The sequence below is a fragment of the Mandrillus leucophaeus genome, unplaced genomic scaffold, assembly GCF_000951045.1.
Source record: "Mandrillus leucophaeus isolate KB7577 unplaced genomic scaffold, Mleu.le_1.0 Scaffold408, whole genome shotgun sequence".
Classification (NCBI taxonomy): Eukaryota; Metazoa; Chordata; class Mammalia; order Primates; family Cercopithecidae; genus Mandrillus; species Mandrillus leucophaeus.
This window is the reverse complement of record NW_012104343.1, coordinates 500,381-519,253: the sequence shown is the minus strand read 5'-3', so window position 1 is coordinate 519,253 and position 18,873 is coordinate 500,381. Positions and strand designations below refer to the sequence as shown.

General features: G+C 38.7%; 1 protein-coding gene across 3 annotated transcripts in view; it reads right to left on the bottom strand.

The window, feature by feature from the left end:
• Window positions 1–18,873, bottom strand: part of ANKS1B (ankyrin repeat and sterile alpha motif domain containing 1B) — a 1,315,261-nt gene that overhangs the window by 1,269,859 nt on the left and 26,529 nt on the right. The window lies entirely within an intron of this gene.

Here is an 18,873-nt window from a genome sequence, read left to right as displayed (position 1 = left end):
TGAGCCACCCTGCCCGGCCACATGAAGGTTCTTTCCATCATTCTTTCAGAAGTCTCATCATCACAGGTTCATTGTAGTATAAATATTTTCACACAAGGAATGAAAGTGATGTATTAGCATGACCTTATCAGGATCAAGGTAACTAAAAACAAATGACAAGATTTCTCTTTTTATTATTCAACATTGAGAAGCAGAAAAGTGCTCAATTGTTAAACCGTATTTATTTAATGCTCACTTTTTAAAAAGTAAATTCAGTTAGTGAGTGTTGTAAAATGTGGAATAAGACATAATCCTAGAGTAATGAAATTTTCTCCTTTGTAAAAGGAGATTCACTATAATTTTTCATGTAAAGGGAACATGAAACTAATAACCTAGTTCCCAAAGGGCAGCTAATAAAATTAAGTTTGCACATTTAAGAGAAAGTTATTTTAATTTCCTTCAATTGTATACAATTTTAAAAAGACTCTTTGCTAATCATTAACAGTTAAGATGTACTTTCATTGACAATTTAGGTAGACAAAATATTAACTGTTGTCTGACAAAATCATTCCTATAACATTAGTAAATGCATAAGCACATTTCCAAAAATTGCAAGAAATAACAGCCAAATAATTGGAAAGAATACACATTTACTCTAAGTAAAGCTTGATTATACACCCAGAGATGAGCATGCAAAGTGTAGCCTAATCTATACTCCCACAGTGCCTCAAGGTATCTCTGAGTGCCCTGTTTGTGAACATCTGGGTCAGCTCTAGGGCTGACACAACAATGTCCTAAATAGGGCATGACAATAAATGAAATGTACAATAATGTAAAGCAGTATAACCTCCAGATACAATATGGCACTAAATGTAACAATGTTAAAAATCAGCAATATAGAAGCTAATAATAAAACAAAAACATTTCTGGGGATTTTAGGGGGAAAAAAAACTAGACAGAGTAAATGAAAGACAATCTGTAGGTTACCTCTATTCTCTCCTGTCAGGGCCAAGATTCACATCCTGGTCTCTCCCCTGCTAATACCTGATGAATCAAACTGATGAACATACAGCCAATCAACAAAGCCAAAAAAAAGATACTTAAAATAAATACCTGAAAAGATTGATCCCACATTACATCTTACTTAACGCTTCCAACTTGCTATGAGAAAGATACTAAGATATGCAAAGTTGAAAGTGATTCTAATTCCACACTAACGATTTAAATGCCTTGTAAGAGAAAGAATATTCACACATAATAATACAAAGCAAAGCATGAGATGAGTCATGAGAAGGTACAAGTAGAGTGGGACCAGAGCTTGGAGGGTGAAAGATAACTTCTAGCTAAGACAAGGAAGGGCATCACAGAGGAAGGGGCGTTTAAATTAGATTTTAAAAGATACAATTTGAAAATATAGAATATGGTAGCCTTCATTTCAATAAAAAGCAGCAGCATATGCTTTCAGAACTGCAATGAAATATTATGTACGTAATTAACTGAATGTCTGTCTTCCTCAACAGACATCAAGTTCCGAGAGGGCTGAGACTATCACTTTTTCAATGGTCTCCTTAGTACCTAGAATATCTGGTATGTCGCAGATGTCCAACAAATATTTATTAAAGGAATAAATAAACAGAGGCAGGAATATAGAGGACAAATTGCTCAATTTGCCTAGTAAATATAGAAGACAGGGACATGAAGAACAAAAGATCACTTAAGGTGAAATGACAGAAGACCTTGAAAAGTCAAACTGAGAAATGTTTATTTGGTTGGAAATAAGGAGTCACTGAAGATCTTTATGGAATGTAGTGACATTATTAGATCTGTGTTTTCAAAAGTATATCTAAAAGCAATGTATATGGCAGACTACAAAAGAGAGAAAATGAAGGCAGTCAAGAGATCATTATAGGAGTCTAGATCAAAGATAACGAGGACCTGAAGTAGAATAAAGGCAGTGGGAACAAAAAGTTAAAAATAATAATAATCACAGTGATACTAAATAGATAAAATCAATAGAAAAATCAGTCAGTTATCCATTCCACAAACATCTTTTGAGCACCTACTACATATCTACCAGACACTGCCAGGAGTTTGGAGACAGGAAAAATAAAATAAGCTGTAGTCCTTCACCTCAGAGTTGAGAGTCAATCTGTCATCTCAATAAGAAAAACTGATTGAAAACTGATCTTCTAGCTACGATAAGGAAAGGCATCATAGAGGAAAGAGCATTTAAGTTGAATTTTATTTTATTTTATTATACTTTATGTTCTAGGGTACATGTGCACAACGTGCAGGTTTGTTACGTATGTATACATGTGCCATGTTGGTGTGCCTGCACCCATTAACTCGTCATTTACATTAGGTATATCTCCTAATGCTATCCCTCCCCACTCCCCCGTGCACCACCCTACAACAGGCCCCAGTGTGTGATGTTCCCCTTCCTGTGTCCAAGTGTTCTCATTGTTCACTTCCCACCTATGAGTGAGAACATGCACTGTTTGGTTTTTGGTTCTTGTGATAGTCTGCTGAGAATGATGGTTTCCAGCTGGATCCATGTCCCTACAAAAGACATGAACTCATCCTTTTTTATGACTGCATAGTATTCCATGGTGTATATGTGCCACATTTTCTTAATCCAGTCTGTCACTGATGGACATTTGTGTTGGTTCCAAGTCTTTGCTATTGTGAATACTGCCACAATAAACATATGTGTGTATATGTCTTTATAGCAGCATGATTTATAATCCTTTGGGTATATACCCAGTAATGGCTGTCTCTTATACACATCTAGATGTGTATAAGAGACAGGCAAAAGAAACTACCATCAGAGTGAACAGGCAACCTACAGAATGGGAGAAAATTTTTGCAATCTACTTATCTGATGAAGGGCTAATATCCAGAACCTACAAAGGACTCAAACAAATTTACAAGAAAAAAAAAAAAACCCCATCAAAAAGTGGGCAAAGGATATGAACAGACACTTCTCAAAAGAAGACATTTATGCAACCTTAAGTTGAATTTTAAAAGACAGTTTGAAAATGTAGAATATAGTAGACTTTATTTCAGCCCTTTCAGAATAATACAATAAATGAAGAAAGGGAGAAGTCAATGCCTCTCTTAATTTTTGAGAACAGAAAACTAAGAGGATGGTATCAGCATGCAGAGAATGGAAGAATAAAATAGAAGAAGGTGGACAGGGAGGAGGATATGGACAGATTCTGACACACTGGCTTTGTGTGGAATATGCAAGTGAAAATGTTCGTGAATTAGTCGCAAATTCAGAACTGGAGGACAGAGCAGAGATTAGGGCTTATGATTTGAACGGCATCTAGCATAAATATGAGAGCTGAAGTTGAGAGCAGACAAGGTAAGAAAGGGTGAAACATGTAGAACCTTGGAGATGATCCATATTTAACAAGATGAGAGAAGGCAAAGGGAAGAATTAAGAGAAAATTATCAGAAAATCAAACCAAGCCAAACCAGGCAAGAGGAGAGCAGTCAGAGGCAGAAGGATCATCAAGACAACAATAAGTGTTTCCAGAAGCATGGACCATCAACAGCATTATTTGCAACAGTGAAATCATGGAAAATTAGGACTGACAAAAAGGCCACTGGATTTGAGAATAAAAGAAATGTATTAGTGACACTTGAGAGAGCAGCAGAATGATAAGGGAAAACACAGCTTGCAAGGAGTTAAGGTATCGGTGAATGGTGAGGCAGTGGAGATAGCTGGAGCAGACTGCTCTCTTGAAGTCTGAAAATGAAGGAGAAGAAAATGATGGAACAATAGTTTGAGAGACAACAGAAGGAAGAAAAAATTTAGGCTGAGGAAAAATTATATGAGTATGTCTTTTGTTGGAGAAAAAATGGACAAATTGTTTTTTAGAACAGGAAAGTGCAGAGATAGAAGATTCAGTAAAGGCATAAGTCAAAGATTCATAAAATACTTGATGTATTCATTTAATAAGTATTTACTGAGTGCCCACCATAAACTCAAAACTGAAAAATATACACTGGAGAACAAGCTAGGTATGATCCTGAGCTCATGGAGCATGTATGTCTAAGCTTCCAGAAGAAAAGGAAGAATACAGTGGACAGGGTAGATTAAAAGTATTCTACCCTGTTGTTGTAGAGCAGCCACAGAGTTTGGATGGAATTAATTCCACTGCTACAAAAAGGGGTTAACCTTAAGTAGTCTCAGAAATCAGCATCATCTTATCTGCCTTATCAGGATATTTGATGTAGGAATGAGCACACAACCTAAGTTGGTCCTATCAGAACGAAACCCAGGACTTCGATTTAATGGAAAAGAGGACAATCCTGATTGACAAATGGGCTGAGGTGAGGTCAGGAACTGCTGCATACATTTTGCTACCTGAAAGAAGCCCACTTGTGATGAAGGCAACATAGAGGAGGATAGAGCTGAGAGAATTATGGCTGTAAAAATTGAAACTTGGATCTAACCACATCTGAAACCCATCCTTTCTTTGGACTTTTCAGTTACACGATCCAATAAATCTCTTTCTTTGTTTAAGGCCATTTAAACAGAGCTTTTTGATAATGTCAAGTAAAACCACCCTAATTACAAATTAGATCTAACTATAGGCACAAGTAAAATGGTTAGAAAACTGCAGCACAAAATAAGACCTGCCCAGTGCAGATACTAGAGACTGTGTCCTTTCTATACTCTTCTGGCATTAGCTGTCTGTATTAGTCAGTTTTCACGCTGCTAATAAAGATACACATGACACTGGGTAATTTATAAAGGAAATAGGTTTAACTGACTCTCAGTTCCACATGCCTGGGGAGGCCTCACAATAATGGCAGAAGGCAAAGAAGGAGCAAAGTCATGTCCTGCACGGCAGCAGGCAAAAGAAAACTTGTGTAGGAGAACTCCCCTTTATAAAACCATAAGATCTCATGACACTTATTCACTATCATGAGAACAGTATGAGAAAGACCCAGCCCCATGATTCAATTACCTCCCACCAGGTCCTTCCCACAACATGTGGGAATTATGGAAGCTACAGTTCAAGATTTCAGGGGGGACACAGTCGAACCATATCACTGTCCACGGTTCTAAGCTTTGAAACTACAAATATTTCTTTTTTTTTTTTTTTAATACTTTGTCAAACCATATCACTGTTCACGGTTCTAAGCTTTGAAACTACAAATACTACTTCTTCTTTTTTTTTTTTTTTTTTTATACTTTAAGTTCTGGGATACATGTGCAGAACATGCAGGTTTGTTACATAGGTATACATATGCCATGGTAGTTTGCTGCACTCATCTACCCGTCATCTACATTAGGTATTTCTCCTAATGCTATCCCTTCCCTTGCCTCCCACCCCCCGACAGGCCCCGGTGCCCATATGTTCCCCTCCCTGTGCCCATATGTTCTCATTGTTCAACTCCTTCTCCTTCTCTTATAAATCCTTTCCCCACTCCTCTACCCAGGGTGATTTTCTCTTCATCAACCCCTAAACTTCAAGAGATCTCAGCAGCCTGGGAGCAGAAGGGCACTCTTCCTCTCAATAGCATCCAAATTTACCCCATCTTCATGCTCCAGAATCAGGTGAGAGGGGCCTATGACTTGAGCAACAGTCACCAATAAGAGAATTCTTGGGCCTAGGTCCAGCAAATACCCTTCCTGCAAGTTTGTCCCTGTGACTGTCTCAACCCTGAGTTTCCATCTTTTCCTATCAATCTGGCTGACTTCTCTTCCTTTGAAACTAGACTCACAGAGCATCTCCTCTTGGAAGGCCTCCTTCCCAGTGGCCCTTGGCCCTCAGATGCCGCTCCTCAGGGTTCCCATGAAAATCAATACATACCTCCCCTTAGCCACACAGACATGGAAGGACAGAGCTAGATACAGTGTGATGTTTTTCCTACTGGGACAAGGATACAAGGATTACACTTTATTTTATTTGTGTATAACCTACATGTGTGAGAGAAATGAATGTCACGTGTAATGTGGAGGAATGGGTGCTGGACTCGAAGGCAAAACACAAGACTTCCAGGCATGATGGGATTTCTTACAAGTTGCAGGACCTCGCCAAGATTCTTAATCTATGAGGACTTTATCACTAGGTTGTTCTGAGATTAAGAAGCACACTGAATCTGAAAAATGTTGTAGTCCTTTGAGAATGATACCTAGAAATATTTTTGTTGGATATTATGAATGTTTAGAGGAAGCAAGAGATGCCTTCTTGCTAGGGATTGTTAGGGAAAAACTGGAGACATAGATAAGTGAAAAACTCAAGAAGAAGTTGGCCTTTAAGCTGACTTTGGAGACTGTGTAAGATTTAGACATGCTGAAATGCGGATGGGGTGGGAGAGGTAGCCAGGTGAAGAAAGCCAAAGGCTGAGAAGCCAGCATCAACTTAGCAGCTAATTTTACTAAGCAATTATTATGTTCCAACCACTCTTCTAAGTGCCAGGGTTACAGCAGTGAAAAATTCAGCAGAGGCCCCTACCCTCAGAGGGTTTACATTCCAGTTGGGAAAGACAGACAATAAACATAGACAAAGATATGAAATGATTTCTGCTAGAGATAAGTGATGTGAAGGTGATATGCTATGGGGACTGGAGGGGAAACATTCCAGGCAAGGTAGTAAAGGCCATTCTGAGGTGACAACATTTAACCTGGGAAGACAGTGATGAAATACAGTGGAGCTGAGGAAGAGTATGCCAAAGGAAACACTAGGTACAAAGGCCCTGAAGTAGGAACAAGCTTGGCATGTTTGTAAAACAACAACAACAAAAAAGTCAGTGTGTCTACAGCAAAGTGAACAAAAACAAAAGTAGTATGAGATTAAGTCCGAGGTTATATCTAAGGAACAGTAAGGTGTCAGTTTAGATTGAAGTCTGTAGTAGTAGATGATCCTTGAAAACAAATTTGGGCTAGAATTAGAAAATCTCCGACACCAAATTAAAGTGGATATATTTCATTTTTCAAAAGCAATTGTCTCACAATATCATGAGCCAGGTCTGCTAGGCAGGTCCTCAGGGATGCCCACAGACATTTCTCATAAATTAGGTGACTCTGGTGGAGGTCATAGGCACTTAATCCAGAGCACCAAGGCAGCAAGGCAAAGCAGCTACAAGACTGTTGGTGACGTGGAACACAGACTGTCTGAGCAGAAAGTTCTCTAGCTCAGTTTCCCCTGTTGCAGGAAGAAATGAAGCCCAAAGAAGAAAACAGGCCTGGGAGGAGAGAGAGTAGACATTATAACTGATGTTCACCAATACGTGGTTCTCCTCTAGTTCTGCCTACACAAGAATGATAATGTGTCACTTTGGGACCAAAGCATTTAATTGCTGGTGTTTGGCTCCCCAAACGTGACATGGCAATCACTAGTTAATATGGAAGTGTTATAGACAGGTACAGTGTAGAATGCAGAGCCAACACCTGCAGGGAAGCTGCCATGGAGAATCCCCCAGATTCACTCTGGTGGTGTTAACTCACTGAGAAATTGAAGGTTGTTTGTCATGGAATGATAACCTAACCTTTAATGATTAATACAGGATATAGACAGAGTTTTTAAAAAGACTATAAAGAAGAGTAGACATTCTTTCTCTGAGTGGGGAAAGGAGGAGGAGAGAATATGAGATACTACTCAATGTCTCTGACAGCATGCATTTTTTGCCCCAATTCTCCATTCTTCCCTAGATCAGTGGCCTTAATCATATATGTAAGCCTTGCACAAAATACCATAGACTGGGTGGCTTATTAAACAGAAATTTATTTTCTCACATTTCTGGAGGAAATCTGAGATCAGGGTGCCAGCATGGTAGAGTTCTGGCTTGCAGATGGCCACCTTCTCACTGTGTCCTCACATGACAAAGAGAGAAAGAGAGCAAGCTCTCTGGTGTCTCCTCCTATAAAAGCACTAAGTCCGTCGTGAGGGCCCTACCCTCAAGACCTCATCTAAACCTAATTATATCTCAAAGGCCTCATCCCCAAATACCATCGTATTGGGGGTCAGGGCTTCAATATATGAAATTTTGGGCAGGGGACATGATTCCATCTATAGCTAAGTGTTTTCTCCCACTCCTTCGTTTGCACTTTGGCCTTGTAATTTGCTTGGCTAACAGAATGAGCTGGAATTGACAGTATATGCCAGTTCCAAAGCCAAGCCTTAAAGAGCCCTTACATGTTAACTTTTTCCCTCTTGCACCTCTGCTATGGGCATAAGAAGAACATGGCACGGCTAGACCATTCCACAAAGGAGGACAGAAATGCATGGAGTACTACCACCACAGCAAACACGTATTGCAACAATCCGCAACATGCAGAACCACAACCCACCAAGCCTACAGCAGTACCACCTTGCTGGGCCCCACCAAGATCAGCAGATACATAAATGACAAATGATTAGGTTTTTAAGCCAGCAAGTTTGTAGTGGTTTGTCAGGAAGCACTACTGGGGCAGTAGGTAACTGATCTATATAATGACTACAGGAAAATGGCCAAGGTGGACATGTGGTTCTTTAGGAAGAGTCTTACGCTAACAAAGTTGTCTAGGAAAATTAAGTTGGGCTGCTCCAAAAGCTCTCTTCGAATCCTGTTTTCTTATTTACCTTTGCTGGTTCCCTGAAATAGGTCCTAAATTCAACTCTCATACTGGTCAGCAAGGTTTGTGAAGAAGACAAAAGGAGTGGGGAGGGGGATACAGAATCATAAAGTAATACAAAAAGAAAAACAGAAAAGAAAATTTCAGAAGAGAAAAATCAAGTGCAATACAAAACACCAAAGGAAATGAGATCTGAGGTCGCTACGTTTACTAAGAAGACTAGTCATCACAAAGCCATTTTTGGACACCAGGGAGACAGAGGCATGGGAATTTAGGAAAAAAAACAAGTGGCAAGAAAATTGAGACAGTGAGTTTAGATCATTTAGTTTAGAAACTTAACAATGAAAAGAAGAAAAAATAAAGCAACAACTAGTGAAGCAGGAAATAGAATTCATTTCCGAACAGAGAAGACCAGTGCTATATTAGTTTTCTGTTGCCACATAACAAATTACTACAAACTTATTATCTCACAGTTTTGTAGGTCAGAAGTCTCAGTGAGCTCAGCTGGGTTCTCTGCTTCAAGTCTCACAAAGCCAACATCAAGGTGTCTACCAAACTGGTCTTATCTGGAAGTTCTAGAGCATAAGACCTCCAGGCACATTCAGGTGGTTGGCAGAATTCAGTTCCATACAGCAAATAGGACTGAGGCCCCATTTCCTTGCTGGCTATTGGATGGAGGTTGCTCTCAACTCCTAGATGCTGTTCTCCAGCCCCTGCATGTGCTCATCTCCATCTTCAAAGCCAGCAATGGTGCACTGGACCTTTCTCATATTTTGAATGTACCTGACTTGTTCTTCTAATAGCAGCTAGAAAAAAATCTGTTCAAAGGGCCCATGCGACTGTATTAGACCCATCCAGATAATCTCCCCCACGTTAAGGTCAACTGATTAGGAATCTCAATTATATCTCAAAACCCCTTGTGCTGCATAACCTAACATAATTATGAAAGTAACAGCCATCGTATTTACAGTCCTAGAAATTATGGCAGAAAATCTTAGAGGGTCATCTTAGGATTCTGCCTACCACATGTACACATTTAAAGTTAGAAAAAGATCCAAAAACAAAAAGACCTTGAAAAAGATTTTAAATAGAGCCTTGTATTACACAAATTACCTATAAATAGGAAGGAAAGAAATCAAGGAAAAAGTATGCCATCCTGGCCATAGCAAAAAAAGAAGGATGTCTTTTATTGGAGATTAGAAGAAAGAATTAAAGAAAAAAAAAAGGAAAAAAGGCAGAGGCAAAAGACAGCTTTTATGCCAACTATTTACTTTGCCAAAATTAGTATCATTTTAATTTAGATACAAAGAAACATATTCTCATATTCTAGGTTCTTTGAAAAAGTTCCTCCAGATGGTTACATCTCCCTGGAGTGACAGCACCTAGCATAGCCTTGCACATATTGGGAATTCAATTAAACACTACTGACCATCTGATTGAGAATTCAGAGTCTGGAGTAGCTGACTCAATATAAACACATGGCTTAGTTCCCATCAAAGGAAAAATCAAGTCACTATTCTCCTCCCCAACATCACACTTCCTTTGCAATGTAGGAGAAAACAGATATGAACTAATAAAAATAGACAATGTAACAGAGATTAGGAAACAGACAAACTGGAGAATACAAAATTTCTCTAATTTTACCATAAAATCAGAAATCTTCAGCTAAGGATCAATACTGTAAATATGTCCTTCTTAATTCAATTGAATTCAATCAGATCAATACTTTCTGAGCATGGCTTCAGGATACGTAAGATGGGGAAGATACAATCTGAACCCAGCTGCTAAGGGTTGGGGGATAGGAGAAGTACACGAATGACTATAATGTGAGGTTGAGCTATATTAATTGTGGAATGCCAAATGAAGATAAGAAAACAAATTAAACCACTTTTAACCCTCTCAAGAACCATATGAAATATTTATACATGAGAAAAAGCCTCAGGCAGATCAAAAAATTTTTTCAAGGTCATACACCAAGTATATTGTAGGGTATAAATTCAAATTCAAGACTGACTCCAAACTCAATCTCTCCCAAAGAAGGGGCAAATCACCTCTAGTTGGCTAGCTGGATGGGAGTTTGGAGGCTGGTAGAGGGAAACCAGGAGCAGTTTCTAAGGGAAGCAGTTATTTCAGGTAGAACTTGGAAAGATATACACAGTTTTGAAAAGCTGAAATGGCAAAGAAGGAGAACATCCAGGAGGAACAGCAAAAAGCACAGAAGCAAGAAATCAGGATCAACATCTGGAGAATGGTGAGTAGGTCAAGTAAACACCATAGCACGAACTCTTTACAAAGATAGATTGGATGCATATTCTGGAAGCCAAATATTGGGGTTAATAAGTTACTGCAATAGCCTAAACTAGCATCTCAGACAAGAAAAAGGAGAAAAGGAGAAGAGGGAACTAATGTGAGGAGTCAGATGGAAGATTACTCTATATATTTACTTTACAGCCAACAACAACAACAACAAAAAAAAGACAGCCAAATCCAAAAATTGAGCTTGGATTCAAAAGAAAAAATTCATCCCTCTGCCACCCTCTTTTGCCCTCTAGCCTAGAGGCTAGCAAACTATGGCCCACAGGGCAAATTCAATCCACCATCTGTCTCTGTGAATAAAATTCTACTGGAACACAACCATGTCCACTCATCTATGGACTGTTAATGGCTGCTTTCACCCTATAATACCAAAGACTACGTGGTCCACAAGACCTAAAATATTTACTTTCTAGTGCTTTACAGAAAAAAAAAATTGTCAACACTTGCTCTAGTCCTATACTCCACAAGCCATTGTTCCAATTCTCTCTCTCTCTTGTTTGTTTGTTCGTGACAGGGTCTCACTCTGTAACCTAGACTGGAGTGCAATGGCACGATCACAGCTCACTGCAGGCTGAAGCGATTCTCACCTCAGCCTCCCGAATAGCTGGGACTATAGGTGCACGCCACCATGCTAATTTTTTTTTTTTTTTTTTTTTTTTAGCAGAGATGAGTTCTCTCTCTATTGCCCAGGCTTGTCTCGAACTCCTGGGCTCAAACAATCACCTGCCTAGGCCTCCCAAAGTGCTGAGATTACAGGTGTGAGCCACTTCACCCGGCCTGTTCCAATTCTTGTAGTGGTTTGTTCTCATCTAAATATTAAGTTTATTTGGATATTTCCTGACTGATAAATTCTCAAGACTATCATTTGAATTCCTATTATAGTTACCGAGACTTTGGCTCACTTGCACCATCAGCCTTCCTCCCCTCCTCCCCACTCTCCTTCCCCATCACACACACTTTCCCTTCCCCATATAAAAATGTATTTATATTTGTAGTGTTTATAACATTATTATGACTACACAAATATTCTTCATTACCGAGCCAGATAATATGATTATGTATATGTTTCCAAGATTAGAAACAAGTTGTATTTTTCTGAAGTTAATATCATTTGTTTCATTTGCTTAGTTTTTCATCTACCTATTACAATTTTTTTCTGAGTCCAATACATTTGTTCTGTTCATTTTTTCCCAAACGTTCAAACATACCAAATACTTCATTTTTATTTGTTCCCCTCAAAACCACCCCCTCAATAACCCTCCATCCTTTTTCTCTAATCTGAGTGGTTGCTCTCAAGGACCAGTGAACAGCTGCTTTCCTGGAACTTCTCTCTGCCCTGCCATATTGAGTCTGTTCTCCTGAATCCTATGTCTTCTCTGTATTGATTTTCTCCCTTGTTTTACGGAATTTCATCCTCCAGAAGCTTTCTATGAAATCACACATAAGATATAAATTGTTTAATCCTGCCAGGACTTAGAATTTCTTCATTCTGTCCTCATATCTAATTGATACTTTCAGCTGAATAGAGAAATCTAAACTGAAAAGGACTTCCCCCTCAGAATTTTGAAAGCATTGTACCATTGTCCTCTACCACCCAGTGTTGAGTTTGATGCCATTCTGATTTCCATTCATCTCTACGTGAGCTATGTTTATGCTTTCTTTTCATTTTATACTCCCTCCACAAAGCTTTTAGGACCTTATTTTAATCTATGATGTTCTTAAATTTCAGAATGATATGGTTGGTATTCTTTTTTCACTTATTGTGCTGGATACTTGGGTAGCCTTTTCAGTCTAGACACATCCATCGGTACTGGGAAATTTTCTTGTAGTATTTCTTCGATAGCTTCCTTCCTTTTTCTTGTTCTGTATTTGTATCAGGTGTCCTGTAGCTGTAATAAGGCTTCATAATAAACCATCCTAAAACTCAGGCATAAAGCAATAGCCATTCATAATTGCTCTAGAATCTACCCATCAGCCAGGCAGTTCTGCTGATATTGGTTGGATTTGGCTAGAGAGTTCTTTCTGGTGTTGACTAGACTTCATGCAGATATCTGGGGTAGGCTGGCTGTTAGCTGAATTTAAAATGGTAGTTGGAGATAGTGCAGTGGCATACACCTATAATCCCAGCACTTTGGGAGGCTGAAGCAGGAGGATCACTTAAGGCCAGGAGTTCAAAATCAGCCTCGGCAACATAGCAAGACCTTGTCTCTACCAAAATAATAATAATAATAAAATTAGCCAGGCACAATGGCCCATGCCTGTAGTCCCAACTATACTCAGGAGGCTGAGCCAGAAGGATCACTTGAGCCCAGGAGTTGGAGATTACAGTGAGCTGTAATGCTGCCACTGCACTCTAGCCAGGGAGACAGCAAGACTCTGTAATTAATTAATTAATGGTATTAGGTAGGACAGGGACCTATTTCATGAGTCTCATCCGCAAGCATGTTTTCATGATAATCACAGAGGTTTCAGACATTGTATACATGTATCAAAATATCACACTTTAGCCAATAATGGATACACTTTTAAAAAAGAAGAAAAAAGTATCACTCATAAACATGTACGATTATATGTCAATTAAAATAACAATAGAAGAAAAAATGTGCTCTTTAAGCCTCTGTTGTGTCAAGTTTTCTATAACAAATTGATCAAATTGCATCATATAACCAAGTCCAGAGTCAGTATGGAGGGCACTGGCAAAAGGCTTGGATACATGAATTCACGCATGGAACCCCTATTGGTCAGATCTTGGACATGCTGAATTGATCTTCTAATTTTCTTTTCTTTCCTATGTTCTATCTCTTAGGTTTATTTTTTTCTTTTTTGCTGCTGCTGTTGTTGATGATCTGCTTTCTATGAGATTTCTTCTATGCTATCCTCAAACTTCTAAAATTTTTTATGTTGGTTAATAATAAATTTTAAATTTCCAAACTACTTTCTTGTTATCTAATTTTACCTTCTTCATAGCATCTGTTCTTGTTTTAAAGGTACAATATCTTCTTATTACTCTAATGAAATTAATAAGAGTTTTTGGACGTATTCTTCTTGAATTGTCTCTGCTTCCCTCAGGGGGTGAAGGGAAGTTTCACCCAACTTCCCACAGCAGAGAAAGGTATCTGGGTGATCTAAAGGCTCTTGTACTTTTAACCAAGATCCATATTCTGCTCTGTGTTTTACTCCCAGCTTTTGTGGTGCCAGGAGTTTCCAAATGTGAGTCTCTAAAGGATTTGCATCTCATCAGTGTCTCTTCTATAGGGACTACAGAAAATCAAAGGTAACTCTCTGTAGGTAGCATTCTTCTGTATTTATCATCTTCCAAACCTTTGCTAAGCTCTCTCTTCTGCTATCCCAATTTCTTTATCCTTATAAGTTAATACCTTTTAAAGTCTTCTACTGCCATTTCAGTGAGATTTGAGGAAGGAAAGAAGAGGAGCTCACATGGTCTATAGAAGTTCTCTCCATTTGGTTTTGGCCACAGTGAATTCCAACTAACACCACAATAATAAAGCAGATATCCAATGATTGAAAACACAGGTGAAGCTCAAGACAAAGGTCAGAATTAGAGATGTAAATTGGAGAACTGCTTATACAGAAATGGTTCCTACAACTATCAAAGGAAATAAACAAAATACAAAATAAAGACAAAATATTCAATGATACAATATTTAGAAATGCCTAAGGTAGGAAAAAGAAACTGTCAAGGAGCTCAAAGAAGGAGGAAAGATAAAAATAGAAGGGTAAGTGGGTTAGTATTAAGTCAAAAAGGTCAAAGGTGAAAAAGTTTCAAGAGGAAAAAAACAGTCAATGATATCAAATGCTGCTGAGAAACACAGGAAGATGAGGATATGGAGGACATACCATTTGGTGATTAGGAAGATGATGGTGAAGTTTAAGAGAGTTGTTCCAATAGCATATGAGTACAAAAGATAAACAAGTAGATAGATAGTAAAGCATAATGTATTGGTGGTTCTTTTTTCCCGAATAATTTGGTGGTGAGTGGAAGACAAAAAGCCTGAGATAAGTGACAGTAGGATTTGAACATACACAAAAGTCAAGAAACGCTTTTGTGTTTTTTTGGTTTGTTGTCTGAGAAAAAAAAAAACAAAAAACAAAAAACACCTTAGCAAGAGTACAAAAGGAAAGATTTGAGGAGAGAATGAGTATGCGAAGACAAGAGGAAAATCAAAGGATAATAAAGGACTGGAAGAGCACACATGCAGAGGTTCATCTTGGAAAAGGGGAGGGCATTCTTACTGCAAGGCAGATATGCAGGGAAAGAGAAAGAATGAAAGCAGAGGTAGAGAGAGACACCAGAAAAAGTTCTGAAAAGCTCATGCCCAAATGTCCTCAAGCTGGGTTAAAAAAGAAACCAAATTATCTGCTGAGAGTGACTACAGCAAGAATGAAATTTATAGAGAGTGAAAAAGGTTTGCAACAGCTGGTCTGGTAAATGTAATAGGGGGTTTGTTGGGGGAGGGGTATTTATTAATTTACTTAAGAAATAGTGGCAGCAAGAAAAGTCTAGATGAAGCTACCGTAAGTTTGGGGAGACTCAACTCTAAACAAAATACTGATTTAGAAACAGCAAAATTTCTGTTTTTCACAATAGTAGCTATAATAGAGTTGCTCAGTGGGTGTGACGGAGGTGATGTCAAGTGATCAGAATAAAATACCCAAAAATTAACAAAACCTGAATTTTTCAAAAGGACTTCCTTTTGCATTTTACTTTTTAAGAAGAAATAAGAAAAAGAAATCTTCAACCCAGTTCTTTCAACATTTATTTCTTGCTAATTTCTGACTAATACAGTGTTAATTCCAAGCTAATTAAGCCTTCTTAACTGACCTTCAAAGTTCTCCTCAACTATGCCTAACTGTATCAACTCCAATCTCCTTTCTCCAAACACAATTTCTCCACTACAATCTAAAATAGTTGCATTTCCATGCATAGTAGTTCACATTTGCAAATACAAAGGCTGCTGAATCTTAGAATTTATTTCATCTCTACCAATGATCAATTGTTCACAATTAGGTTACTTTTGGTCCTGATTCCTTTTGGAATTTATATGGAAAGACGTAACATTTATGGAGCCATTCATTATCACTGTTCTCTTCACCCTTTCCTCAGCGAGCAGCAGCCACTTGATTCATTTACCTCCAAAGCATTGGTTCTCAACCAGAAGCAATTTTGCCTCCCAGAGAACATTTAGCAGTGTCTAGAGATGATTTTTGGCATTCACTGTGTACAGGCAAGGGATGCTGCAATCCCACAATGCAAAGGACAGCCCCACCCCATCCCCAACAAAAAAAAATTATCTGGTCCAAATGTCAATAGTACCAAGGTTGGGAAATCATGCTCAAAAGCTACCTCACTCGTATTCTAAGACCTATAAATAGGTCAACAATCAAATAAAACCTGCCTTTGGCTCAAGCTCATTCTTTCCTCTGCTCCTGATCTCCTGCATTCCCAGGCCCTTTGTCTGCCTTGACCATTGACACTTTGATTGCCTTTTCCCCAGCAAGGCTATGATATCCTGATTCTCAGATCCTTAGCTCCCTTGGGCCATCTGACACCTAAGATGCAGTCGCCCCTGCACTGTTCCAAAACTCCCCAGGCTTATTTCTCACTGGGGGGGGATCTTTAATCCTTGTGTTCTGGACTTGAGTCTTTGCACAGTCTGGTCTCTAACATAACCCAACTAATCCTAATCACCTATTGCTCCCTACACCTCAGGGTGACAATATGGTTTGACAGTGCACATCGGAGCACCCTTTAAAAGGCCTTCTCCTGTCTAACGTTGGAGTCCCAGCGTTCTATCTTTTCTTCCTGCAGTCACCTAAGGGGCTGTTACCTATCTCCAGAACAACAGTTTACATGTGTTAAGAGCTCATTATATGGTTGCTGGAGGAAAACATGAACCAATAACTTGCAGGCTTGAGTTACAAAGAACATACATTTAAACCGACTGAATTCTGGATCTAACAGTTCTTTCATTCAGTTACCAAAATATTTATTGAAATACAGTACCAGGCATGTGGGGGGTGGGTGGCTTAAAAAAAGTGTCCATAAATAGCTCACAGCTTAGTATATAAAATCAGATATGTAAATAAGTAATCTGTAATTAGACTAATTACAGTCAGATTATTCCTATTTTATAATATCTAAAAAAAAAAAGTAAAAGAAATAAAATCCTTCCTCAGAATTGGCAGAACTAAGGGTCTTAAAATAAAAGTACATGGGATGAGGCTGGGTGCCGTGGCTCACGCCTGTAATCTCAGCACTTTGGGAGGCTGAGGCAGGTGGATTCCCTGAGGTCAGGAGTTCAAGACCAGTCTGGCCAACATGGTGAAATCCCATCTCTACTGAAAATACAAAAATTGGCTGGGCATGGTGGTGGGCGCCTGTAATCCTAGATACTCAGGAGGATATGCAGTGAACTGAGATTGTGCCACAGCACTCCAGCCTGAGTGACAGAGGGAGACTCCATCTCAAAAAAAAAAAAAAAAAAAAGGCGTATGGATAAATAAATGAGCAAATGAACAAGCAGATGGATAAATGAGAAACCAAATATCAAACAAGTAAATTTTTTCGGGGGTTCTTAGGCAAGGTGGTAATCATGTAAATGAGAGCCTCATTATTCTACTACATCTCCTTTCTTTTCATCTTCCTTAAATGTCATTCTCACTATAAATGCTAATTAGTTTAGCATATATAACAAATTAATCTGGGTGGTAGAATAATGCTACAACACAATCCATGCTGAAAAATCTTTGCTTCTCAGTTCTGCAGATAATGAAGCCTCTAAACAGATGCAGCCCACTAGTATGTAGACAGACCGGGACTGATAGTAGGCCAAAAGACACCATGTAGCCTCTCCAGATGTTTACAGCCAGTGTCCGTCTGACTGGTCAGCGCTTCTGCCTCATCAGTGGTTAAGTTGTTTTAATGTCACCCTTGATTGGTACATTCTCTCAATTTTAGAGCAGCAAGGAGGGATCCTAAGAAGAAATTTCATAACTATATTACATTCATTCTCCCTTTAAAAGCATAAAAATTCCAATTACCAATTGACATAGCAGAAAGTATCCACCTGGTTAGACTGACTTTGCCTCTGCCTAATACCTTGTTAATCCATCATAATGATTTATTCATATTGCTGCTGCACTGAGATATCAGATGCTACAACTACGATTATCACCATTCCTCATAAAGCGGAGTCTTATAGAGCTGGCTTTGAACCCAAGCTCTATCAGGTACTGTCTACATGATGTTCAACCTCTTCTAGGCTGAAGTACATGAGACTTTAACCAAATGCAATTGAGGAAAATAATATTTACCTTATAAGGAGATGATATATCTATACAGACTAGAATATACTAGGTGCTTAATGAATTCTAGTTTCTCTGTTTAGCCAAATCTGATACAAACATATTGATCAAGTTCTTTCCTTTCCTTCCTCTCACCACGTGATGCCTCCTCCCCTTCACCTTCCACCACAACTTTTTCTTCTCTTTTTGCTTAATTTTCTTTAACTCCCCCCACATTATCAACAATTTACTTTTTCATTTATCGAAAGTTACTAAAAGCATGAGCTTACCACTGCCTCTCCCAAAATATCTCCTACAAATCTCTGGAACCCATAGTGAAAAGTAGAAACTATGATTCCAAATTTGCCTTTACCGTAAACACACTGTTTTGCCTTTGTTTTAAAGTAGGTTTTCCCTCCTCATCTCTGATTATTTTCCAGCATTAAGAGCTCTGGCTTTTGAGTCAAGCAGTCTTGGATTCCAAATCCAATTCTGTTGCTTATGTAGTCCAATTACTTACCTGGTTGACTTATCAAATTGCTGTGGCTCTCACTGTCCTAAATACTAGCACATGTATGGCAATGGGCACAATGCCTAGCACGTAATAGGTGCTCAAATATATTATATTTAATTGTTCTCAGCACTGGCATTGCTAACCAAAGCTACCTTCTCAGTCAACAATTACTCTCAAAGACATA